The following is a 27,753-nucleotide window of genomic DNA, read 5'->3' on the forward strand; positions in this document are numbered from 1 at the left end:
TTCTCTAATTTTGGTCTGCAAACTTAGGTTGTTAACCATCCAGAAGACAAGCTTATTGTTATTACCACACAACTTAGGCTGTTAAGCTTAACCTCATTATCTGTCTGAATATCAAACATTTTAGGCATAATATGGAAGAGGTATTTTTCATCAAGTATTGATATGTTGAACTTTAAGTCCCTACAGAATGTGATAAAAAACATTTAAAATTTAGAATATATTTTAAAAATAGGCATAAAGAATTATATAGTTCTTATGTTTACACATAAGTCCAAAAATCTCACCATATACAACCTTGAAGCAGGACAGTCCCACAATATTCCTTTTCCTGTCTCTTGCTTTCATTCATCACCCCCTTTATAGTGAAATTTGATAAAAAAGAAAAACCAACTCAAAGCATTCTGCAACCTTAAAAGAGAAAGGAAGGAAGAAAAGGAAAGGAAAGGAAAGGAAAGGAAAGGAAAGGAAAGGAAAGGAAAGGAAAGGAAAGGAAAGGAAAGGAAAGGAAAGGAAAGGAAAGGAAAGTGGGAGGGAGGAAAGACGGAGGAGGAAGGGAGAGAAAGAGAGGAAGAAAAGAAAACGCAAAAGTAAAAGATGGACTATTTGAGTTAATGGAAGGATTGTGATTGTGAATAGCAATGATAGAAAATAGTAAAGGAAATATGACACTTCTTGTGTCTTAGTAAATATCAAAAAACACCTGGCTGTACACATTTAAACACAATGAAGCTGCCCTGCATTATCATATTCACTGCCACTGCATAAGTTCAATTCCAATTGAGCTTGCACAGGTGTGGTGGCCCTTCCAGGTACCTACAGTGATGCTGCCCTGCTCTGGGCAAACTTGCTTTCTCTCATTCCTTAGTGATGGTGTTAAGTGAAATAAAAATTAACCAAATTTTATAATGCTGGGCATGATTCCTGTACAATACACAATTATAACACACGTTTTTCCTAGATAAAGAAGGGAACTTGTCTGGAACATGTACTGTTTCTTTAACTGGAGGGAAGGGCATATATTTATTCTGGCATTCAGTTACTGAGAAATTACTGAGTTGTGATTAGTGTACCTCCCTTTCAGTATTGTAGGGAGTAGAGTTCACAGTGAATGTTGTTTGAAATTAAATATAAGGCACAAAATAGAGCATTTGAAAAAAATAATTGAAATTAATAAATAAAGGCAATGGCTGAAGCGATTTACTGAAGAAGAGCTTCTGTGAATTCTAAGCTGGAATCAAATCATGCACCAGTGATTGAAGAAGACAGTATTTCTCTGTCTTTTCCACTTTGGTTTTGGGATTTTCAACTGGATTATTTCATTTAAGAAAGGTCATGTCCATTGTACAACAAAAGATGTTTACATAATAAAACTGAGGGGTGACCTAAGGGACATCAGACTATTTATTGTACTTTGTATGTAAGCTTTTGGTATGGTTCTCAATTCCTTTCTCAACACTCAGGAATCTAGTTCTTATTTTTCGAATTATTATGATGATTGTTGATGTTAGTGTCTGAGTTATTTCAATACTCCTTCAGTACCAATAGTAAAATAGAATAGTTTCAGTAGAAATTGATATTTTATATATAAAATAGAGCACAAAGGAACTGAGACTGGTTAGCATTTAATACTCTGTTAGCTTCTGTTCCCAGCTCAAATGCGGCATTATGTACTTTTATCTCTAATAAATAAACAACTTAAAAAGTAATTTTTATGCTGTGTGTATATGTAGCTGTTTCAGTGATTGGACTTTAAATTTTGGAAGAAGAAAAAGACAATTATAATCTGTAAATTGATGAGGAGTAGGGATGGATTGATGGATGTTTGCTGTTGGGTATGCACAGAAGTAGCTAGGCTTCTACACAAAGAACTGTATAATTTAATGGCACACATTGATGCTTACCAAACATTCTATAACCTCAATCCCCTTATAAATGAAATAAAACACATTTTCATGGAAATGGACTGCAGCTGGCTTGAGTGGAGGATTCCTCACTGTATTTAACATCTTCAATGCCGAGCTTCTGCATCTGAACGAGACCGGTGCTCTTTCTGGTCTCTACTTCAGACTCAAGTCTTCTCATCATGAGCTTACCACTTTCTTAAAAAATACCGAACTGAGCTTTCATCAGCCTTCAGCATGTCTGACCCTAACGCACCTGAGTCACAGGATGTACATAACTTAATGAAGGGTGAGAATAAAGCGATAAACTTATCTCATTTATAATCATTATAATCCTGAACTGCCTTTTCCCCCAGTTTCTTTGGAAATTTAGTGTGTATTTTTACTGCTACTATTTCCATGTTATTACTATTACTACTGTTGATGTCATACATATCATTCACTATAAATCATTAAAATATTTGGAAATTTCTGGCTTCTATTTATGTTATCAACAGCACATTTTGGGAGAAAAATGTATATGATCATAAAATTTTGTAGATTTTCAAAGATTCTCTAGTTGTATAACAATAAGTAGGATTTTTACCCCTATAGAATGTTTTAATAGTGAGTATGAATGGAAAAAGTAACAGACAATAGGAAGAAGACTGTGATGTTGGGCATGTGTGAGTGTGTGTGTGTGTGCTTACTTTCACTAATACTGCTTTGTGCTAATAAAGCAAGATTATAGCACTTGTGTGTTTACAAAATATATATTTTGAAGAAGGGTGCATGTGTCTTTCCTTATTGTTTCTTTGAATTGCAAGAAGAGTAAAACCTAAACCACTGGAAAGTCAACTGATATTTTCTATTTTTCATTTGTATGAGCCAAGATTAATTTATCCAGATAGAAATTTTTCAAAGCTTTTATTTTTTCTTCTAAGCACAATTGTGGTCAAAGATATTTTAAAATTAACCTTTTTTATTAAAATGTATGAGTGTGCATGTGAGTACACCACTCTTCTAATATACTACAAAACTTAGCAGTAGTAGAGCTTGCCTTTCCTTATATTTCTGAATGTGGAAAAGTACAATGAATCTCAGAATATGACTAAAATAAATTAAGGGTCAGTAATTTACAAAGTGTATGTTGCATTAATATATGTGTCTTATAAGCAGTCAGCCTATAAAATAGATTGCGAGCTCTAAGAATTGAAAATTGCAAATTACATATAAAACGTGAACTAAATAAGAGAATTGGTAGAGACACATACTTTTGAAAAAAAAAACTAGTTGATGTTGCATAACATTGGATAATCAGAGTCATTTTTCTACAATTGTTTAACATAATTTGTCTCATAATAGTACCCGCTAGTACATTGTTCCAACGTTATATGATATATGTAGCTTATTAAGTTTCATTAATTGCTATTAGAGGAAATAAGCTACGAAAACTGGTACACACAGAAACAAATGTTGAGGCAGATGGTTGAAATTAGTGAAACATGATTAGTTGCTGAACCAGTTTAGTTAATTAGCTTTCTACATCAGAATAGTTAAAATAAATGTGTCATATTGTCTTTAGGAAATTGAAATTCAGAGGCTGATTGTCGCATATATATATTTTTAAATGATAAGCCAAACACCCAAGAACGATGGGTTCTGACTCATGACCATTAGTTGGTTCTGATGAAATACTTGGAAGGAAAAGGAAATTTCACTGTCAGAAAATAGCCAACTGCACTGACATTTTTCTAGTGCCTACACCAGAGAAAACAGAGGAGGAAGAACAAGCAAGAATTGGCTACTGTTCGCAAAATTTTGTTGATACTGTTACATCTTACTGAATAATTTTCAGTGGAGCTGAAATGGAGTTTTTGCAATAACAATTTCATAAAAGCTTGTTTTGCAGTGACATTCCAGTAAAATCTGAGGTACCAAGAGTGTAATAATTTTCACATTTAGGTCATTTCTGGCTGTATTACTAGGGATGGGGAGAATTCATTTTGACCTATTTTTCTTTGGCTATTTCTTATAGATTTGAGTTAGACAACCATATTCATATCATGAAAACCCAAAAGGCCTGGTGCATGCAGGTTTTGATAGAAACATGGCACATATATTGGAAGCAATCTGATGATATTTAGAAATATTTAATGGAATTCTTCAAATTTTGGGTGTTACACGGTTCATATTTGCTGAGTTTTTCTAGGTTTAGAAGAATTCATTTCTTCCCACAAAGACATTTTCTACATTTGCCTTTTAGGACAAATTTATAAACTAAATCAGAAGTAGAGTCTGGGATTTTCAGCATGTAAACTTTTCAATGAGACAATTTGTTCAAGTATATTATGAATGAGCTTTGAGTGATCACATAGTCACTAAAATCAATCTAAGTCACTGCTATAAGCATGGATAGTTCCCTGTTTGTTTAAAAATGTTCTATTAGTGCTCCTGCATACACTTTTAGTATGGGCAGTGTGAAGCTCCTGCCACTGGTAGTTTACCCCTTGTCCCTGCCTTCATCCCTGTTTTTGACTGAGGATAGTAGGTTTCAGTGGGGATATTTTATTCACAATAAGTTCATAGACACTATGCCAAGACCACTATGCTTATTAAATGTTTCATATAAATGTTCTAAACTTTAAATTTTTTTTCAATCGTATAAAAATAAAAATAAATTACTAGGGTTGGCAAGATAGCTCAGCAGACTAATCACCTGCTTAGGCAAGCACAGGGAATGGGGTTCGATTCCCAGAAGCACATATCATGCTGGCCCTGCTCCCGGGCATGCTGAGCAGGCTGCAGAGAGTGATTGTGGTCGAACATGCCTGTAATTCCAGCTCTGGGAAGGCTGAAAACAGGAGGATCATTACGAGTCCAAATTGTGTAGTGAGACCCTGTACCAAATACATTAAAAATATAGATATGAAATTACTAAACATTTTCATATATAAAACCTAATTTAAAATAATCAGTTGTTTTACTAAAGTCATACATAACACTATGTTGGTGAGGTTTGTACAAGCGGTCCCCAAGGGCCATGTGCTAAACAAAGGCCAGGTCTCTAGCTCATAATGTTAGTGGGAAGCAATGAAAATATAAGAGGCAGGATGTAGTTAGGTCATTAGACAGTTGGGGGCATCTCTTCAGTAGGAACTGTGAGACCCTAGCAACCAAAGTTTCTCTTTTGCTTCCTGGTTTGGGGTGAACAGCTTTGCTTGCCACGTGCTTCTGCCACAATGTGCATCAGAGGCCCAAACAATAGGACTGACTAATCCTGTACAGAAACTTCTAAAGCTGTGAAATAAAACTTTTCTTTTTGTAAGTTCACTATTCTAGGTGTTTGTTATAGTGGAAAGGTATAACACACATGCACATACCACACACACACACACACACACACACACACACACACACACATACAGTGGGAAGAAGTGGGTCCAATTTGATGTTTGCTATGATGGAAACTATGACATATAAAATATAGATCATTCTTAAAGTTTTGTCATGCTATCTTTCTATTCTTCTTCCTGTTTTTCAGAGAAGAAAACAGTGGACCTCTTCAGTCTTACTCAGGGCCATCACATTTTACCACTCAACTCTAATACTTTATGAAAGAAAAAAGGATGTCAAGCCAGATGTTATCTTGGTCAAATTTTGAAACTAAATCCAAATAGGCTAAAAACAATTACTTAAAAATTGAAGCTTAATTTAATTTAATTTTGTTTTATTTTATTTTTATGCATTTAGTACAGGGTTTACAGCATCTACAGAGTCTCACTACATAGATTGTACTCATAGTGATTCTTCTGTTTTTCAGCCTCCCAAGCACTGGGATTACAGGCATGCACCACCACACCCAGTCTCAATCGCCCTCTCAGTGCATGCGGGGGGTGGGGCTGGCACAGCATACTGGGTATCAACCCTGGCCGCTGTGCTCTGCCAAAGCAGGTGCTTTAGTCCGCTGAGCTATCTGACTGGCCCATGATTAATTTTACCTTTAAGGTAATAGATATCTTAGAAAAACCTTTCATAGATATTGTTTATGTGAAAAATATTGAGATAAACTGAATAATTAGGTTAGACTATTTTTAATATTGAGCAGCACGAGTTCACTCAAAAGAAAATATAAAATCAACGTAGCTTTTTTTCTTGCACTATAATGTGCCTTGGTGACTTATGTTTTTAGCCTAAAGAAGTTTCTTATGAACTCATCCTCACTAATATGTTCATTAATTAATTAATTAATTACACTACTCATTTCATACTCTAGATTTGTTATGCCTAAAGAGAAGTATTGCAGGACCAGCCAGATATCTCAGTGGATTAAAACACAGGGAGTGGGGTTCGATTCCCAATGTGCCTTGCCCACCCCACCCCTGGAGTGTGCTGAGCCAGTGATTGAGACTGGGTGTGGTGGCACACACCTGTAATCTCAGTGCTTGGGAGGCTGAAAAACAGGAGGACCACTACGAGTCTGGTCTGTGTATTGAGACCCTGAAGATCTTGTACCAAATACATAAAAAAGGTGTATTAATGTATTACTTATCTTTTCAGTCATTAAAAATTAATTACTAAGCATTCTTTGAATGTTCTTGTTACAAATGTTTTGCAATATAAATATAAGCAGTATTTAGAAAAGATTTCTAGTTTTTATGTGACAAACTATAGGAGTCAGCCTTGAGCTTGTACCTGTCTGAGGGCCAATGAAGATGAAACACAAGAGTTACAGAATTAAGTTCTAGTGGGGGGAGAGGGAACTCTTGTCTTCCTTCAACAAAGAGCCCTGAGGGCCTGGCACACATTGCTTTCATTTCCTTAGACATGGGCACAAGCAATCAGTATCAAACAGGATTCATCTGTCTCCACCATCCATGGAACATATCCAAATAGACATCCAGGTCTCACTGTATTGATTCTCTGTGCAGTGTGTCAACACGTGCTCATGCCGGCTTTCACAGAAGAGGTCACTTAGGCCTTAATCTTACTAACTTGTCTCCCACAGCAAACTCCTACTTTAAAAAAGAGTTAATCATTGAAATATTTATACTCATAAGATAGCTTAGATTTCAGTACAACTAGTATCAATGAATTCTAAAAAAATGGAAAACTTCTGCAAAGAGAAGTCAAATTGAATTAATCACTGAGAGAGCCTAATAAAAGAGGTTAAAACTTATTTAGGCTTGAATAGAATAAAACATTGAATAAGAAAGAATTGTTTATCATGATCCGCATCTTTGAGGCACATTGTTCTGCTTTTGAATTTGCACTTGAACTAGTTTTGACTTTTCAGACTCTATCTAGTCATGAGCTAATCTTATAATAAACCTTTCTGCCTATCTATTTATTTATCTATCTATTTAAAGATGTATACATTTGATCATACTTATAAGTGAAATAAATCAGACTCACATGTGCTAACAGTGTATTGTCTGCCTAGTATAAGAAACTGAAAGATTAAATAAAATCCAAAAGGTGCCATAGATTGCAAAAAGGAAAGAAAATGCTCAGAAGGAAAGAGCAACTGGGATGGGGGAAAAGAAGAAAAGAATAAATGAAGGGAAATATACATATATATGCTAAGATAATTGTTCTACTAATTTATATTGGCTTATTGAAAAGAACAATTAATGCCTAATTGTTTGATCAGTTTGCCTGCCTATATATGGCAATCTGAATAACTACTTTGAAGATGACTATGTACATTATAACAACCATTGTTAATTTCCTCTCATCTTGTTTTGAAATTCTATATTTTTTTGATTTTTAAATTCTCTTTAAAAAGTATATATTTGCATATGCTAGGGGCAGCCTGATACCTCAGTAGACTAAGCGCCTGCTTAGGTAGAGCGCAGCAGCTGAGGTTTGATCCCTGGCATACCGTGCTGGGCCCGCCCCTGGGACACATTGAGAAGGCAATTGAGACCAGGCATAGTGGTGCCCACTTGTAATCCCTGCACTTGGGAGGTTGAAAACAGGAGAATCACTACGAGTCTGATCTATGTCGTGAGACCCTGTAGAGCCTGTCCTAAATACAGAGACAAATAAATAAATAAAAATACATATCCTATTAGTTTTATTTCTTTGGATAATCTTGACAATCACAAACTGAAAGTTAACAAATACTTAAAGGTTAAAATATGTGTTAGCAGCATAGTTTGAATCTGCGGGAAATCCTATACAAGAGGAAATATGCACACTCTTTCCAAGGCTTATTCTAATGCTTACAGCCTATTCTAATGCTTAAGCATGAGTAGGATTTGGCTGCTGCTATTAAGTTTTTTTCTCACAGGAATGAAAAGGTTTTATCACTGAGAAAGAGGCAGGCAAAAAAAACCAGATAGTCTCACTGTGATACCAAGTTGGCTGCCATTGGGGTAGAAGAGGTAGAACAGAAGCTTTATGCTCCTGGGAATGGAATAGAAGACTTACCAAACCCAGTATCTTTAAATCATTAGAAAAAGAAAAATGACAAATGACAAAGGAATAAAACAAAACCAAGGCAGATTTTAGGCTGCCATGGTGAGAGAGGCAGGGGGAGGAACACTGAGAAAACTAGCACAAGAGACTGAAATTCTCCAGCAATGATGGAAGAATTGCACTTAGAAATAAGATCAACGAAGCTGTCCATTGGTAGGGAAGGGAGCGAGAACTCTTTTGAGACACAAAAACGGTAGGATCTCCTGCAAGATGAGAGGAGAGCAGAAATATTGACAAAACTTCTCCAGCACTGTAGACCGCAAACCACACAGAGGCAGAAACTTTCTACCATTGGAGGAACTAAAGATAATTGGTATGACCATGGAGTTCAGCTACTGCCTAGACTTACCAATGTAGCAACAGACTGACTGAGCAACTGGTAGCAATTTTTGCCAGTTGCAAACTTATCTCACCCTCTTTCTTTTTTCCACATTGTCTACATTCAATCTAATGTTTAATAGAATACACACACAAAAAAGACAGTAACAAAAAGATCCATTATCAAGAGATAAAACAATCCGCAGAGTCAAACTAAGGTGCAGTATAGATCAAGGAACATCAGCTAGAGTATTTTGTAACAGCAAGTAAACAATCAGCTATGTTACACAAGCTAAAGGACATAGCGGAAAACGTGCATGAACAGGTGGGAAAATGGAAATTTAAGAAACAATTAGATATCTAGAAATTAAAATTTTTAAAAATGCTAGGAGATAATTCATCTGATGAATTCTCTGCTGAGTGTTTATCAATGATCTGAATATGAGTGAAAAGAATTGAGGAATTTTATGTTAGACATAAAATGAATATTATCTTCAAATTAGTTGCTTAGGTTATCAGATACAAACCTGCAAAATTGGAAAGAAAAATACAAGAAATTAACTTTTTCTTTTGTACCAGGAATTGAACTCAGGACCTTGTGCTTTCCAGGCAGTAGCTAATGCCACTGAGCTATATCCCTGGCACAAGAAATCAAAAAGAAGCCAAAAAAGAACTAAAAAAAAATTAAGCATTGACTGTGCCTCTTAATGGAGAAGCAGAGATTATCTAATTATTCAAACTATCCTGCACATATACATAAATATCCTTTTCCCTTCTTTCTATTGTCCTTTCCCTCATCCCAGCTGTTCCTCCCCTTTGAACAGATTTTTTCTCTTTCACAGTATCTTTTGTAGCTTTCAGACTTTATTTACTCTTTCAGGTTCTCACACTAGTGAGACAATACGATGTGTGCACATGTGGATATGGTTTATTTCACTTACCAATACAGTCGCTAGTTGCATCCATTTACCTATAAAAGCCCAAGTTTATCTTTCTTTATAGCTGAGTAATACTTCATTGTGTAAAATGCCATGTCTTTTTTTATCCAGCCCTTGTTTTTTTTTTTTTTGTTTTTGTTTTTTTTTTTTTGGCGGAACTGGGGATTGAACTCAGGCCCTTGTGCTTGCCAGGGAAGCACTTACTCTACTGAGCCATCTCCCTGGCCCTTCATCCCTTTGTTGAAGGACATCTGGGTTGTCTCCAAGATTTAACTGTGACACATTGCCCTGCTATAAAAATGTGTGCACATATTGGATCTGTATCTTTAAAGGATCTGCTAACGTCACTTTACATGAAGCAAAAATATCCTCCAATAATGAAGATAAACAAATAATAAATTTGTTTAGTCACCAAAAAATGAGATGATTCTCAGTGGTGAATTCACAATAGAAATGTTAAGGGGAGCTTTGAAGTAGAAGAAACAATGCATAATAGATGTTTAGGTTTGTATAAGAGACAAGGATATGGTAGTAATAAAGAGTGAGACTATAAAAGACAGATTTTTCACTGAATAATTTTTTTAAAAAATTGGGTGTCTTGATCAAAAACTGCACTGTAAAGTCTGCTGCATAATGAAAAGTACGTGTTATATAGTGCTATAAGAAAATTAATAGAAAACTGTTATACGATTTTGATAGCATATGAAGTGATATATGCTTGAAGGCAGATTGCAATAAGTTGAAGTTATATATTGTAAACCCTAGAGAAAAGATTTAAATAAAGTTAACCACATCAAATAGGCCCATAGTGAAGGTGAAATTAAATAATAATGCACTCATCTAAACCAAAAGGATGACGGAAGAAAAAGGGAAATAAAGAACAACAGTGAAGTGACATATTTTGAAAACAAATAGTTAAAAATGTAGATTTAAAGCAAATCATAACATTGTTAAATGTACATTGTATAAATGTGCAATGCAGTGCTAAATATTGTCAGATTGGATTAGCATGGGACTTAGTGGCATTCTAAAAGCTTCATCTGAAATATAAGCATGCAAATACATTTGTGCTCGCTTTGGCAGCACATATACCAAAAAAGATACAAGTACATTTAGAGTAAAAGGGTGGAGAAATTTGTGACTTAGACTCTGGTGAAACAAAGCTGAAGTATGGATATTAGCATTAGAAAAGCAGGCTTCCAAGAGGGTCAGCCAAATAGCTCAGAGGATTAAAGTGACTGCAAGCAGGCACAGGGGCCAGGGGTTTGATCCCGAGCCCCACCCCCAGGGCATGCTGAGACCAGCAATTGAGACTGGGCAAGGTGGTGCGCACCTGCAATCCCAGCACTGTTTACAGCCGTAAACAGGTGGATCACTATGAGTCAGATGTAGTAGTGAGACACTTAACACCCTGTAGACCCTTCCACAAAATACAGAAAAGAAAAAAAAAAAAAAAAAGCAGGCTTCCAGAGAGGCAAGCTTGTAAGAGACCTAGTGGATATTACATAATTCATAATAAAGGCTCCTTTAATGCAGGAAACAATGTATGTTTTTTGAGAGAGATAAATCTGTAATTGTAACTTGAGAATTCAATATTCCTCTCTTGAAAAATGATATGTAGGGCTGGGGAAGTAGCTCTGTGGTCTGAGTGCTTGCTTGGCAAGGACCTGAGTTTGATCCCTGGCAACACAGGCCATGCTGGCCCCACTCCTGGGTGTGCTGAGCTGGTCACTGAGTGCTGGAAAGGCTGAAAACAGGAGGATTACTACAGTCTGAGCTGTATAGTGAGACCCTATACTAAATACATTTAAAAAAGAAAATTAGTACATGTAAGTTATCTGAAAAAACCCTAAATATTTGGAAATTAAACAATGCAGTTACAAATACATCATAGGTTAAAAAAAATCACATGGAAATTAGAAAACACTTTGACTTGAATGAAATGACAATATTGAAAAATAAATTTGGGAGATGAAGACAAATAGTTTTTTTTATTATAACTATATAGCATCAAATAGTAACACAAAAGACTTTAAGGAAGCAAAAATCAGAGATATAAATGTTCATCTAAGTAATACCTATAAAAAACAAATAAACAGAGGGAAAGCACTAAAAAAGATGAAGAAAAATCAATGTACATTAAACAAGGAAAGCTAATATAAAAATTAAATCAAAATATGATTCTTTGAAGTGATTGATCAAATTGATTAGCTTTTAGCTAAATAAGGGGAAAAAAACAGAGAAGATAGAAATTAGTTGCATTACATTAGTCCCTACAGACACTGAAAATATTTTATCAAATATATAGCCATATATTTGATAATTTAGATAAAAGTCAAAAAAATTTAATAACTTGAAACTCCAACCATTCTTAAGAAAGAATAAGTAAGTCTAATAATCTGAATCCTATTAAAATACCTCAACTTTATAGGTAAAAACTTTTAAACAAAGAATGTTCTGGGTCTATATGACAACACTGGTACTGGTTTTAGTTACAGGGTTGACATAATTAGGTAACTAATGATAATTAGATAGCTAATAATTTGGTAACAAATAATGAAATTATGTAACTAACACCATATTAAGAAAACACACTTGCCATAGATTATAACCCTAAACAAAATATCTAAAGTAACAGCAACTAAATTGCATAAGAAAATAAAGAGGAAATCATTTTCTAAGTTTGTAAGAAAGTTCTTTGATAAATTACACATATGCACAAAAATGAATAATTATTAAATTGGACTTTTAAAAACTTTTATTCTTTGAAATATACTGACTTAAGTAAATATATAATCTATAGACTGGGAATTATTTTTTTATGTATTTAGTACAGGGTCTCGTTATACAGATCTGATTTATAGTGATCCTTCCTGGTTTTCAGCCTCCCAACTGCTGGGATTACGGGTGTGTGCCACTATACACAGTCTCAGTTGCTGTCTTAGGCTGCCCCAGGAGGCAGGGCCTGCATGATAGGCTGGGGATTGAACCTGCCTCCTGCCCCTGCATCTGCCTGAGCAGGCTCTTTAATCTGCTGAGCTCTTTGGCGGGCTCTCTGGGAAAAAAAAAATTTTTTTTGAGGGAGAAATATTTTTAAAGCACATCATTAGAAGGATTTATATCCTGCTTACACACCGAAATTTTACAAATAATAAAGCAAACTGTAAAAATGCAAAAAGACTTGTTTTTTTCACTTAAAATGTAACCAACAAATAAGTGTACAAAAAGGAATTAAACGCAGACTGAAACTACAATAATATAAGCCATTTACCTATAAACTTGTCTAAAATGAAAGTAACTTGTACTCGCAAGTTATGGAACTAACGGAAGTCCACAACTAGCACAAAATGGTAAGATTATTTCAGAAAACAGTTCACTAGTTTCTTATTAAGTTAAATATGGACTTGTCACTGAATTCAGAATTCTTATGTCTATAAAAAATAAAATGAAGATGTAAGAGAAAGGAAAACATACATCTCTGAAAAGATCATCTATGAAAATAACAGTTAGGTTCATAACAGCCATAACCTGGACACAACCCGATTCTCATCACCTGGTGAGCAGAATGACTAATGGCTATTCTATGACTATAAACATCAGAGCACTTGCTCTCCTGGGAGAAGGAGATTGTGATACAGGTGCAGCCCATAGAAGAACTCTTGGGTGGTGCAACAGTTGTATTACTTGTTCCTGGTGGTAGATCCAAGGAAATTCACCACTTTTTATTTTTATGTCTGTTTTATTCTACAATAAAATGGTTGAAATACTGTGGAAAAGTAGCTCAGCACTGAAGAAATGGCTGACTAAAACAGAAGATTTCCTTACGAGTAGAAATCCATTTTCATCAAGCATGTTACCTCTATTTTGTCAGTAAAGTATAAAGCTCTTTTCATTTGTGCAACACAAACATTATTTGTGCCCACTGAGCGGCTGGAGCACACGGGTGCTTCTGCTCCTGGAGAACTTACTGTAAGAAGAGGCAGCTGTTATTTTTAATCAGCTGGGGATGTAGTGAGATAAACTAAATCATGCAAAGTCTTTCCTCACACAAGATTTAATCCATACGACTGGTTGAACAGGTACATGAAAGCTAAGAAGCTAGAGGGGTAGGCCTTGGAGTTAACAACAGGAAGAGGCTGTATCTGCACTGCCGGAGAGACAAATGGAGGGGCTGGGTGTCTGGAGCCTGGAACCTGCACCGAGGGTCGTAGCACTTTCTACTTGGGTCTGAGGCCAAGGAGGAGGTGCCCTCCCTGGTTTCTGTTCTAGATGAATTGGTGGTGCGTGTGTGAGGGGGAAGGCTCTTTCTGTTCTTCCTGCTTTTGCTCCATTCTTCAGAAAGCTTACTTTAGGATTTAGTACTAAATTTTCTCTTCCTTTTTATTTTAATCATGGGAAGTGGGGGCTGACATATGTCACTTTGTGATGATAAAGTCTTGAATAAGAGTTTAGAGATTTGTCTTTGACCTGGGCATTAAAAATGTACAAACAAATATAAAAACATAATATTAGAAATAGGCTTTTAAAGAAGATATATGAGCATATGGTAAAAAGTAAATAATTTGCCAGATCTATGATCCACGCTTGCTGTACTGATTAGAGAACCTAATGGACTAACAGCATTTTTCTTTGGGCTCTTTGTTGATCACGACTCTAACAAGTGAACAGAAGGACTTATTTGTTAGAAATTCTGGTGAACAGCTTGCTGCAGGCTTAATTGAACAAGTTTTATTCAGTCCATACTTGTCACTTTGGCACATGAGAGGATGATAGAAAGTGACCTTTATGAGGTTTTAGAGGTAGCCAGACCCAAAGAGAAAATGTGGATTCCTAAAAGGTTCTAATTTGAAGATTGTATGTTTTACTGAACTAATGTGGAGCTGATTGATATTTGTGATCTTCAAGCTCTTCTTTGGAAATGTGCCAAAATGTAACATGACTTAAAAGGATCATTTGAAAGATATTTGTATCATATTCTAATTTTTTGGGTGATCATATTCAAAGTTTAGTGAAAGAATCAGATTAGAACATACTTATTTTGTATAATATCATTGTCACCAATTGTCAATAATAGAACAAGAAGCGAAGACATGAATAGAGAGGATCAGAATAATCTAAATCTAGCCTGTGCCACTAACACAGACAGATAGTTGAAAATTAGAAGATTTAGAGAAAGACCACAAAGACAGTTATGGGGGGGAAAGCCTGTCAGAAATGTTGAAAATACTGAGGATAATTATTCTAAAAAAACCCACATAAGACTATTTCATAATTTATTTTTAAATTTTCTGATTATTCTGTAGCTGAGAATAATTTTTCAACCTTCTCCCTACTCCCACAGCATTTGACAGTGTCTACAGGAAATTTAGGCTTTTCATAACTAAAACTTAGGGTGTGAGGTAGGGATGTGATACCGGCTTTGGGAGTATGGAAGAGAGCAACACTGCTGAACTCTTGCGTGCAAAGGACCCTTTCCAGTAGTATTCAGATCCAAATGTCAGCAATGCCAGGGTCGAAATATGGTCTCTATATCTTATTTATGGTCTCTAATTATTCACTTGTCTATAAAGCATATTAAAATAGTTCCTTGATAGGCAAAGTTGCTTAAGTATAACAGAATTACCATACAAACTGTCTTAAAAGCTCTCAACTATCTGTAAATATTTAACAGATTATTCTCACTTTAGATTCTAAAATTATATTTATAGAAGAAGATAAAATAAAACATTTTGTATCATAAATGATAGTGTTCTTTATAACATAAGTTTTTCAACCATCAAATGCTTTAGAAGTATTATCTCTACAAATCATAAAAATGTAATTGTAGACTCATGCAGCTAAGAAAGGGAAGTTAGGGGAGGTTAAGACACAGTTCAAGGTTACCTAGTGTCACCAGGATTTTTAAAATAATTTTACTGAGAAACACATAGCAATGAGATAGTTTCAAAACAGATTAGGGGGACAGTTTCAATAATTAATACATTGCATATTGTTGTCTTCTTAGTGGTTATTCATAGTACAAGATGCAGACATGACATCCTGTCCACAAACACTATTAGTACAAATCTTTCCATTCATTGAATTAAGAGAAAGTAGCTATATATCTATTCTACTTTGAATATACAGATACAAAATGGTCATTCATTTATATCCTCTTTTTCTGTTTAGTAGTGTCAGAGATGGGTATTCCATTGTCAATTAAATATTGTTGGTGTGTGAATTCAGCAAAATATTCCAATATAGTCCAGTAGTCCATAATAGTAGTGGGTTTTCGGTAGGACTGGCAATGTCAGAAGTTGTTGACTTGAGCCTTTTACAGCTCAGCATATTAATATGGCTTTACTTTTTGTACTTCATTTTTATACTTTTCTGCTGGATGGTTAAGGCCAAGATAAAGCAAAACCGATATAACAAGAAATGTAACTTTTGTATCTGACAAGGTCAGTCAAGTCCCCCAGGATTTATCCTGAAACCCTGTACCGCAGTTTGTAGATCTTTTGTCAGTGTCAGCCATGAGGATGAGTCACAGCCATTGCTTAACCAATTGGCTCTCTGTCACCAGCATTTTTAATAAAAATGTTATGATTAGGTTTCATTCTTATTACATCCTTCCATCAACTACTTTGCATACATAAATTGTTCCAAAAACTTAAAAATACAATGTGAGTTTTAAAAAGTTTGCATATTCCTGGTTGCAAAGAAAGGATCGGCATCATTCTTCCTCCTATAGTATAATCTTGAAAGAAGTTTGCTGAACCTTTGGAAGATGCAGGAGAACATCTCATTGTTCTCATAGCCAGTAAATATAGGAAAAAAACATTTTTATTTTGACTTTCTTGTGTGAAAGTAACCAAATAGTTGATGGAAGGTGTGTGTGTGTGCATATATCCTTTTATTTATTAATTTTTTTCTTTTGGTGGAAACAGGGATTGAACTCAGGCCCTTGCACTTGCCAGGAAAGTGCTTATTCTACTGAGCCATCTCCCCAGCCCTCATCCTTTTAAAGTAGTACATTTAAAGATATTTAGAACAGTTTTAGTTTTACAACAAAAGTGAATGGAAGTGACAGAGGGATGTCATGTACCCCCCAGAGTCCAGGAATGAGGTCTCCCCACCATCACCATCTTCATTGCAATGGTACATGTGTTACAATCTTTTAATCTATGCAGATATCTCCTTATCACACAAAGCTCATGGTTTATGTAAGGGTTCTCTTGTGGAGTACACTTTGAGTTTCAATAACTGTGTAGTGACTTCTATTTCCCATTGTAGTTTCATATAGAACATTTCTGCATGCTAGAAATCCTCTCTGCTCTCTGTATTTATTCTTCCCTTTCAAATCCCACAACCACTCATTTTCCACCGTCCTGGTGGTTTACATAAAGTCATATAGTTAGTGTATGTCAGTGGTGTTCAACCTATGGTCTGTATGTTATTTATTGTTTCTTAAAGACAAAAGCTATTCGTGTATGAGATTTTTTTCTCCCTAAACGAAAACATAGGTATTCAAGCTTAATTGTAGGGTTGGCACTTTGTGAATGAATTAGTGGGTTTTGGGTTGTATTTTGGGACTTGTCCCTAAACAGTTCGCTGTTACTGGTATAGTTGATATCATTTATTACGTAGTCTTCAATGGTTGCTTTCCTTTCATTTACTAACATGCATTACAGTTTTCTCCATGATTTTTAATAACTTGATAGCTTATTTCTTTTTAGTACATCATACTACTATATTATTAGGTTGCTCTGGTTTATCCATTCACCTGCTCAGGGACCTCTTGTATGCTCCTGGGGTTTGACAGGGATGAGTCAGGCTTCTAGAAATAGCCCTGTCCAGATTGCTTTGTGTACAAAGAAATCTCAATTAATTTGGATCAATAACAAGGACTTTGATGGCTTGATTGTATGATAAGTAAATGTTTAGTTTTGTAAGATACTTTGCAATTGTCTTCCAAAATAACTATACCATTTTGTATTCTTACCAGTAACAAACGAGGGTTCTTTTCTCCACGTCCTCATCAACCCGTGGTGATTTTGGCCATTCTAACAGATGTGGTATATTATTCCATTGCTGTTTTAATTGGCAGTTCCCTAAAGATGTATGTATGATTCAAAATTATCCTCTTGTAAGTTTGGTTGCAGTCATTTGGCAAGAAGGGTCCTTTAAGTCATTAGACCACGTGCGCTTCTTTGTAAATCATGGCACTAAGGCCTTTAAAAAAGCTCCCCATTGCATTTGGTGAGACTATGAGCTTGCTGAGTGGCCCTCTGCTGTGGGAGGGGACAGGATGAGGACCCCCAGCTGACACTCAGTGACTGCCTTCAACAGGGGTATCCAGCCTTTCAAATGACTACATTCATTGCTGATTTTTTTAAAGTCGTAAATATTGATTGGAGAAATTTTTATGTTCATATTCAATATCTTGAGCAACTACTTTTAAGATAACATGTAAAACATTAACTACTATTATTTTCCTATTATTTTGTTATGAAATTTTGTTTTACTTTTTTTCCATAAAATAAACAGAGCTAAGCCATACCTTTGAACATAGAGTTAATAAATATTTTTTAAAAATAAAAATAAATAAAATAGTCATGAATATTATTTGACTGGTTTTTGATGTGCCAGGGACTATGCTGAAAGTGTTTCATAAGCATTCTTTTGTGTAAAGATCCAAATATTCATATAGTGGGGGGTGGTTAGGCTACATCACATGAGATGTACTGGCTTAGGAAATACTAACAATGTTCTTGAGGTCACACAGTTAGAAAAGGATGGAGCCCAAATTAAAATTCAAGTTATCTTGGCCCCACGATATATAGAGATAGAGATAGAGATAGAGATAGAGATAGAGATAGAGATAGAGAGAGAGAGAGAGAGAGAGAGAGAGAGATAGAGATAGATATATATATCTCTGTCTGTCTGTCTGTCTGTCTGTCTATCTATCTATCTATTTACTCCACTGTGATTTTGTGTAACTTTATGACCTCTTCTTTTTTTTTAAAGTGAACTTTTATTATTATTATTTTTTTTTTGGTGGAACTGGGGATTGAACTCAGGCCCTTATGCTTGCCAAGGAAGTGCTTATTCCACTGAGCCATCTCCCTGGCAATGACCTTTTCTTAAAAAAAAAAAAAAAAGCTCATGAAAAAAATTATATGGAGTACCATGTTATATTTTAATACAAATGTACATTGTGTAGGCATCAAATCAGGGCAAATATATCTCCTTAAGTAACTATTACTTCTTTATAGGAAAAACATTTTGAAATCCTTTCTACCTTCTTTGTAAAATATGATATGTTGTCATCAACTATAGTTCACCTATCACATGATTGAACACTAGTCTAGAAATGTTTTCTCCCATCTACAGTGAGTCGACCTTCTCACCCCGAGTTTCTCCAGACTCTACTGACCACCAATCATTGTCAACTTCTATGAAATCAACTTTTTAGAGTCCATAATTAAATGACATAATGTTCCTCTTGCCTTTCTGTGCCTGACATGTTTCACTTCACATAATGTTCTCCTAATTTTGCTTTTTAAAAAAAAAATGCTGGAATAGTATTCCATTGTGCATCTGCTCTGCATTTTCTTATAGGTCAGTTGATGAACACCTACATTGTTTCCATTTCTTGGCTATAATAGATAGTTCTGTGATAGATACGAAATGAAAAATGTCTCTTTGACAGACTGATGTAAGTTCCTCTTGGTTTTACACCTATTAGTAGACCTGCTGTAAACTATGATAGCTCCAGTGCTTAATCTTTGGGGAAACTTCACACTGTCTTCTACAATGGCTGTATTAACTCATCTACCAAGAGTATACAAGGATTTCCTTTTCTCCACATTCTCACAGGCAGTTATCTTTTCTCTGCTTTTTTAAAGTTTCTTTTTACTTTTTATTTCTTTTATGTCTGTTTTGACTGGAGATTGAATTTAAGGTGTTGTGTACGCAACGGAAGAGATCTGCCCCTGAGCCACGTCCCCAGCCCTTGTTTGTGTTTTAATTGCTATTCTAACTGGAGTGAGATATTTTATTCTGGTTTTGATTTGCATTTTCTGGTGATTAATGGTGTTGAGCCTTTTTTATGTACTTGATGGCCACAATTTTAGTTCTTTATAAATTACTGAATCTCAGATAGTGGTGAGCATCAAAAAATAAGACTAAGAAAATGTGATAGTATCTTTTGATGTGCTTACTTGCCATATGTGTGTTTTCTTTAGTCTGTTTATAATCTTTTTCCTATTTGTTAATTAGAGTGTTTCTTTCATCATCACTGAATTTAAGAGTTTGTGTATTTTGGATAATAGTCCTTTACCAAAGTGTCTTTTATGGTTATTTTCTCCTGGTCTGTGTCTTTTTTGTTACATTGTCTTGACATTATATTCCACAGAGCAGAAGTATTTAAAGATAAAGAAATATCAACCTTACCAACTGTTTATTTCATGTATTGTGTTTTTGATGGACATTTAAAATATTGCCACCATACCTAAGTTCATAACATCTATGTTTTCTCCTACTAACCTTCTAATATTTTTATAGTTTTACATTTTACATTTAGTTCTATGATCTATTTTAAGTCAACTTTTATGTAAAGTATATATTGCATGCTTAATTTTTTTTTGCATTTTTATGTTTGTTCCAGAACCTTTAATAGAAGAATTTGTCCTTTATACATCTTCTTGCCTTTTCTCCATTGTCACCTATCAGTTTGTTGCATTCATGGACATGTATTTTTAGCTCCTTTTCCATTTATCAACTTGTCTACTATCAACACCACACTTTCTTGTTTACTGTACCTCTACATTGTGTCCTGAAATCTCACATTTCAACTCTTCCACCTTTTTTCTTCTCCTTCAATATGCGTCTCACTCTTCTGAGTCTTCTGCTTTTCCGCATAAACTGCAAAATCAGTCCATCAACAATTGAAAATCACTTGCTGGTATTTGGGCTTGGCTTGAGTTAAATCTGTGGATCAAGTTCAGAAAAACCACCATATGGCGATACCAAGTCTTCCTGTTAGGAATGTGGAACACCTCTACGTTTATTTGGTTCTTTGATTTCTTTAGCCAAAATTTTACAGCTTTCTCCATATGAATCTTGCATATGTTCTGTTATATTTATGCCTATCTATCTCAATTTTTTGGAGTGCTGATATAAATGAAAATTTGTTTCTCATTTCAAATTTCTCTTTTTATTGTTATTGCATGGAACAATGATTGATTTTTATATATTAACTTTGTTTTCTTCAGTTTTCTATAATTTCTTATTCACTTCAGCATTTTTTATACAATCATTTTAATTTTCTACATGGATAATCAAAGTTTTATTTTTTTCTCAATTTGTGTATCTGATATTCTCATCCTATTGTTTTAGTGAGAACTTTCATTATGTTGAAAAGCAGTGATGGGGGTGACATTGCTGAATTTTTCTTGACTTTAGCAACAAAACTCTTGAGTTTCTAAACATGAATATGCTGTTAGCTGTAGATTTTTGTAATTTTTTTTATCAAATTAAGAAATTTTCTTTTCTTTTTTGGCTGAGAGATTTTATCATACATCGGTAAATACTTATTCCGCACCTATGAATGTAGTCATACAATTTTTCTTTGTTAGTTTGTTGATGTGATCAGTGACATTGAGTGTTTTGAACACTGAACCAGCCTTGCATGCTCGGATAAGTCCCCATTTGCTCCTATTGCTTTTGCTGTCTTCTGCCACTGCAAACTTCTGCCCCTCTGTAAGGCCACCCTGCCACGGGGTCAGCTGATTACGGACTAAGACCTCTACAAACTACGAGTCAAATAAACCTTTCCTTACTTAACTTTGGGTGTTGGATATTTTGCTTCAGCAATGATTGAAATGTAACTAAGGTAGTAGTTGACTTCTTATATATGCTGTGGCAAATTTCACTAGGTTATCAAATATGTGGGGTAAAATTGTTCATAATATTTGTTTGCTGTTCTTATAATGTCTGTATGATCTCTAGTGATTTGCCTTCCCTTATTTCTTATTCTAGTAACTTGAATCATTCCCCCTTACTTATCTTGACTAGAAGCTAATTAATTTTATTAATCTTTTAAAAGAACTAATTTTTTATTTTCTTGAGTCCTTATTTCAATTTCATTGATTTCTTCTCTAAATTTTTATTTAGTTATTTATTTAGTACAGGGTCTCTACACAGCTCGGACTTGTAGTGATCCTACTGTCTCAGCCTCCCCTGTGCTAAGATGATAGGCTTGCACCTCCACACCCAGGTTCCAGGGCCGGCACAGCATGCGGTACTGGGAATCAGACCCAGGTCCTTGTGCTTGTCAGGCAGGTGCTTTAGACTGCAGAGTTATCTCCCCAGCCCTTATTCTCTAATTTTAATCTATTACTTTTTTTCTTGTTATACTTAGCCTAACTTTGTAAGGCCGAAGCTATATGATTGAATTTGCATCTTTCTTCCTTTCTGACATATGTATTAAATGATACTAATTTCCCTGTGAGTACAGATTTTCACTCATTTTTCAAAGTTGTGTTTCCATTTGACTTTAGCTTAAAATACTTAAATATTCCTGAGATTTCCTCTATGATCCAGATACTACTTAAAAGTGCTCTGTTTAATCTCCAAAAATGCTGGGATTTTTTTATTTTATTTTTTTAAGTATTAAGTTTTATCTAAATAACATCCAGTGAGAACAGAACAGATCAATTACTACAACTTTTTCATAATACCAGTGAGCCAAGTAGGGAAGGCAAGCATACCTGCAGCCAGCTGCCAGCCATGTGATGGGTGGGACCTCAAGGGAGGCAGCCCCGGCCCCAGCCCTGGCCCACTGCTGGAGGAGTATCCATGGTGGAGCAAGGGTTCTTGATGGTCTCAACGGACACATATCAGGCACGCAGCCTCAGGGGCTGCTGTCATGCCATTGATCTGAACCATAGCTGGCTCCCACATGAAAGCTTTAATGTTGTCAATAATGTCCTCATTGTTGATGTCCACCCCATACCACGTGCTGCCCTGGGCATGCTGAGCCATAGTTTGTTCAGGATATTTGTGGCATCACAGCCAGCATTGTCACATAGCTGGCATGGGATAATCTCCAAGGCCTTGGCATATGCCCCAATCAGTAGCTGCTGTTTTCCTGGGATAGTCCTTGAGTAATCCCAAAGGTACTTAGAGAGCTCCATCTCGATGGCTCCACCACCAGCCACCACTGAATCATTCTTGATGGCCCTCCTGACAGTCATGATGGTGTCACATAGAGATCACTCTGTCCCCTCCATGAACTGCTCAGCTCTGCTGTGGAGGATGAAGTCTTGGCCTTGGGGCAGCCAGTGAAGAAATTGTACCTTTTGCCTCCAATCTGGGTCTCTCTGAACAGCTGGCAGCGGCCCAGCACATCTGCTGAGAGAGTGTTCACTCTGGTCTGGATTGAGCCTCTGCAGGCCATCATTCTCCTCTTCAAATCCTCCTCAGGTACATGGCTGGTGCAGAATGTGTACCTATCAGCAAAGTACTGGGTGGCCACATCCCCAGTAGGGAGTTTGTACAAAATAACTTTGGCTCCAGAATTATAGATCTTCTCTAACTTGTCATACAGAATGTTTCACTCAGCATCAATGATTGCCTGATAATCCTTTACCACGTGGACTCTGATTTCAGCATCATCTTTCTCAGCTTTCAGCTTGAATTAAATATTTAATAAGGCAATCATGGGGATAGTGTACTTTTTAGGTTGCATTTCAAATCCAGCATAAGAGAAATTCTTCTTGAATGCAACTCCAGTCACCAGCTGAGACTCCTCTAGGGCTCCACTCTGTACCTCCTTGATTCCAACCATCTTAAACTGCAGCAAATCATTGAGCATCATCACAGCATCAACCACCGTCTTAGCAAAGAAGGCTTTCTGCTGGGAGACCAGCTTGGAGCTCAGAGCCATCATGGCACACTTCTCCAGCAGCTTCCTCTGCTCCACTTTATCTTGCTTCTTCACGGTCACAGCGATTTCCTTGATCTTGTTAATTCCCAACTGTGTAGCTGCGTGGAAACTCAGATAATGAGCTGGGATGCAAACTTTCTTCCACATAGAGTTTTACCTGCTTCAGAAACTGCAGCCAGCAGTGTTACAGAGGTGGTGCCATCCCCAACCTCAGCATCTTGAGACTTGGCAATGTCCACTAAAGTCTTTGCTGCAGGATGGGCAACAGCGAGAAGTTTCAAAATTGTGGCCGCATCATTAGAAATTGTTGCTTTGCCTCAGCCATCTACAATAAGCTCGTCCATACCACGGGGACCCAGGATGGTTTTTACAGCCTCGACAATCACCTGGCAGGCCCTGATGTTACTCACAAGCTGAGGGATGCCTTGGGAGCTGCAGTCCCCTCTTTGAACAGTATAACTGGTGTGAGCATCATTTTGGCAACTTCTTCAGGGGCTCGCTACTCCATTCTCCATGTTCTGGCTGCCCAGATCTGGAATTTTTTTTAGATATCCTCTTGATAGCAATTTCAAGTCAAATTCCATCATATTCAGGGAAAATACATACGGTTTATATTTTTTTAAGTGTACTAAGATATGTTTTACGGCTCTGTATGTGGTTTATCTTGTTGAAATGTCTGTGTGATCTTGACAAGAATATATTAATCTGTTGTTCTTTTGTTATTGGGTTAAGCAGTATATACATAGCAATTACATGCAGTTAATTAAAATTGTTGAATACAGTGATGTTCCCACTGGTTTTCTGCCGGCTGGAGCTGTCTGCTTCTGACAGCAGGATTTGCAGTCCATAACCTACCTACCCCTACAGTTCTGTCAGCTTTTGCCTCATTTAGTGTGATGCTCACTTGTTAGACACAGATGCAGCGAAGACCATGCTCTTGTAATACCGGGATCATCGTTATTTAAAATAGACAAGTATCCCCCATCATTTTTAATGTTCCTCTTTATAGCTGATGAATTTTCTTGCTCTGAAGGTTGCTGATTTTGAGATCAATGTAGATTCTCCAAGTTTCTTTTGGTCATTACTAGCATGCACATTTTCTATACATGTACTATGTAGCTTATATTTAGAATGACTTTCTTATAAACAATATATAGTTGCAATATTGTTTTTCTACCCACTCCAATGATTTATAACTTTCAAGGGTTAAAATGTTCCATTTATAGCTGGATTAATATATGCCTTTTTTTTTTTTTTTTTGTATTTAGGACAGGGTGTACGGGATGCACTGAGTCTCACTCCATAGACGGGACTCGTAGTGGTCCTCCTGTTTACAGACTCCCAAGTGGGATTACAGGCACTCACCACCATCCTCAGGGATGGGGCTGACATGGCAGGCCCAGGGAATCCAACTCTCGGCCCCTGTGTCTGCCTAAGCAGGCATTTTAATCCACTGAGCTATTTGGTCAGTCTTTTGTTTTTGTTATATATACCATGATCATTTTCCCTACTATTGTTCAGTACCATATTTTTCTGTCCTTTTTGATCTTGGTTGTGTATTTTATAAGGTTTAATTTTTCTGGCCTTTGTTTGATATTTCAAGTTTTCTTCTTTTTTATGTATTTGGTATAGGGTCTTGCTATGCAGCTCAGACTTGTAGTGATCCTCCTATTTTCAGCCTTCTCTGTGCTAGGATCACAGGTGGGAACTACCATGCCTGGATTTGGTGGCTGGTTCAGCATGCCCGGGAGGGAGATGGTGTGGCCTGTGGTGCTGGGGCCCTGGTCCCTGTGCTTGCCTAAGCAGGCACTTAGTCCACTGAGCTATTTCACTGGCCTGATACTTCAAGTCTTCAATGGAGATAGTCATTGGCCATCAGATCAAGACAGTCCTATCAAGACCGGAGCCCAAGGGTGACATAGCCTAAACCTTGCTCTGGAGGCACAGGCACCAGCTCAAGGACTCCACCTTCCGGTCTCTGGTGGACATGCAAAGATGGTCAGCCCTGCAGGGTGCTCTCCAACCCCAATAACGGTGATGCAGGGCCTGCTCGCTGCTGCTGTCTCTATCTACCTCCACTTTATTCCATTCTTGTCATCTTTGGCTTAGCCTGCTCCATATCCCTGTTCTCACTTTCATGTGCTACAGTCATTTCAGAGTCACATTCCCAGGCAGGTTCAGTCTTACTGGAAAGATTTCATTGTTACAGAAAGCTGCCAGTATGAAGGGGCTTTGTTTACTCCGTGTCAATTGCATCTCATCTGGTTGAGATAGGTTGGTAATAATTCTATGATGAAACAATGGGAAACTGCAAATGAATTGTGAAATTAGTAGATTACCTGGTGTCTCAGGTAATCTACTAATAATCTACTAATCTCAGGAAACATGTCTTTGATATGATAATTTGCCACAGTTAGAACATACCAAGCTTTGAAGTCTTATATTCCAGTGTGCCTGATATTTAAGATGCACCCAACCTATATATAATCATTTCATCAAAGTCAGACTTAATAATATTATTCTCTCTTAGAGATACAGTTTGCTCTTTTGATATCTGATAAAAATAGATGAGACAATAATTATTACAGGTGGAACATTAATACAATTATATAACACTAGGCGAAGTATTAAATCTTATTTAACTTTTATTGCATTTGCCATAGTTTCCTGTAAAATTTTTACATCTTTTTATTTTTTAAAAAAAGTTAAAAATTTCTTACTTTTTTTCCCCTGGTACCACTATCACAATTAAGAGAGAAATATACCTGATGTAATGAAAAGAAAGAAATGCACATTTCTCAGACCTGTACAGGAATGTACATCTAATTGACAGTGCATTGCATTAATCAATAGCTGCACTTTGTGCACAATGTGGCTGCCAGCCCTGAACCAGAAAGATTTCTTGCTGAAGCTGCAGTAACTTTTCTGACTATGGATCATTGTTCCTTACATGACAGTTTTACAGTTCCTCTAATGCATTTGGAATGACTGTCTCAATGTAACCTGTAGCTCTCCTGACAACTCCTGTCTCCTACTAACTGTAGCTCTTTCCTGTTCTTTTTCAAACTTTCTGTTACTGTATCCACCACTTCCACCACCAGATCTGCAGCCACCACCATAGGGACTTCCAGAGCTTCTTCTATCAAGACTGCCCCCCTTTACAGTCCATGTGACTGCTGTTGCCCACTATAATTTCCAAAATCATTATAGTTCCCACTACCATGATAGTTACTATCACCAAAATTTCTGCCTTCCTTGTAGCCATCATGTCCTCCTCCACCACCACCGCATCCACCACCTTGGTTTCCATACCCTGGTCCACCACCACCTCCTCTACTAAGTATAACCAGGATCACCACCATAGCTTCCACCATCACCTCCAGATCCATTCTGTCCACCATCACCTCCTCTGTAACTACCTCTGCTGCCACCTCCTCCACCAGAGAAGCCTCCTCTTCCATCAAAGTTTCCACCATGACCCCAGCTCTCCCCACTATCTCCGAAGTTTTCTCCATGACCCATAAAGTTGCCAGATCCACCTACACGAAAGCATCTCATGTGATCCAGCAGACTGCATCTCTTATTTAGAAAAGGCTTTTTTTTCACTTCACAAGTATGCCCTTTAATGGTGTGGTATTTCTGAACAACAATTTTATCAACTATATCATGATCATCAAAGTTACAAAAGCAAATCCTCTCTTTTTCCCACTGTGCTGTGTTCCATAACACTTTCATTTTTATCATGTTTTTCAAAGTAATCTCTCAAATTGTATTCTTTACTTTCTTTAATACCACCAACAAAAGATTTCTTAACTGTTAGATGGGCACCAGGCTTTACTGAATCAGCTCTCTTTGGTTCCACTAAATGCCCATCAGCTTTGTGTGGTTGAGCACATATTGCTGCTTCTACCTCTTCAACACAAGAGTAAGTCACAAAACCAAAACCTCTGGCACGTTTTGTTCGGAAATCTCTCATTACCACACAATTGGTGAGTGCACCCCATTTCTCAAAGTGTTCTCCTAAACTATCATCAGTAGTTTCAAAACTCAGACCACCAATAAACAGTTTCCTCAACTGTTCTGGTTTCTTTGGATCATGACCCTCCAGTTTGAGACTGGACTTACTTCTTTCAACTCAATTTCAATATCTTTACATCTTTTTAAAAATCATGTTTTGTAGAAACTGAAATCCAATCATCCATTC

The 27,753-nt window shown here is 36.5% G+C and overlaps 2 pseudogenes; both read right to left on the reverse strand.

Annotated features, from left to right (window-relative positions):
* Nucleotides 1–22,407: 22,407 nt before the first annotated feature.
* On the reverse strand, nt 22,408–23,893 carry LOC101570923 (annotated as a pseudogene).
* Nucleotides 23,894–26,618: 2,725 nt separating this feature from the next.
* On the reverse strand, nt 26,619–27,525 carry LOC101590823 (annotated as a pseudogene).
* Between the last annotated feature and the right edge of the window lie 228 nt (nt 27,526–27,753).

Source organism: Octodon degus, unplaced genomic scaffold (genome assembly GCF_000260255.1).
Source record: "Octodon degus isolate 3935 unplaced genomic scaffold, OctDeg1.0 scaffold00032, whole genome shotgun sequence".
Taxonomy (NCBI): Eukaryota; Metazoa; Chordata; class Mammalia; order Rodentia; family Octodontidae; genus Octodon; species Octodon degus.